The sequence below is a fragment of the Choloepus didactylus genome, chromosome X (assembly GCF_015220235.1).
Source record: "Choloepus didactylus isolate mChoDid1 chromosome X, mChoDid1.pri, whole genome shotgun sequence".
Classification (NCBI taxonomy): Eukaryota; Metazoa; Chordata; class Mammalia; order Pilosa; family Megalonychidae; genus Choloepus; species Choloepus didactylus.
The window spans coordinates 86,686,864-86,687,574 of NC_051334.1; the positions used below are offsets into that span (position 1 = coordinate 86,686,864).

The following is a 711-nucleotide window of genomic DNA, read 5'->3' on the forward strand; positions in this document are numbered from 1 at the left end:
TCCTGCCCTCATCTCTGATGGCACTGGCAAAGATTCTTATTTTCCCATGGATCAGAGAGATTCCTTCATCTTCTTGGTCCTGGATCAGATGTGGTGCATGTGGTCATCCACATACTTGGTCACATCTCTCCAGCTGTCACTTCACCTGAATCTCCTTACTTCTTGCATCCATCGAGTCTTTGACTTTGTCATTTCAATGCATGGTGAACCCTGCCAACTGGTCCTGGAACTTCTCCAACTTGCTGGTCCCAGTGCCTGGGCCTGAGTCAGAGGTGCATGGCAGCACTCAATGCACAGATGCACCTGTTGCATGGATGTCTGGCTGCCCTCACAACAGCTGGCACTGCACCAGAACATGAGACCCTGCATCTTCCAGATGTTCTCTCTCTCCAGACTCTTCACCATGGTGTCCACAGCCTCCTGCATGTGGAGCTGCTGTAGCTCCACCATGGTGACCCAGCACAGCACCCCCTGCATCCTGCACCCACATGGACTCCTTTCTTCTTTTTTAATATAAGCATTTATCACCACAAATTTCTCTCACAGCACTGCCTTTGCTGCATCCCATAGTTTTAGCAATTATGTTTTCATTTTCATTTGCCTCAAGTTATTTCCTAATTTCCCTTGTGATTTCCTCTTATTCCATTGGATGTATAAGAGTGTTGTTTAGTTTACATATTTGAGAAATTTCCAGTACTCCTCTTTTATTGA

General features: G+C 46.3%; 1 pseudogene; it reads right to left on the minus strand.

Annotated features, from left to right (window-relative positions):
- Positions 1 to 36: 36 nt before the first annotated feature.
- Positions 37 to 450, minus strand: LOC119523850 (annotated as a pseudogene).
- Between the last annotated feature and the right edge of the window lie 261 nt (positions 451 to 711).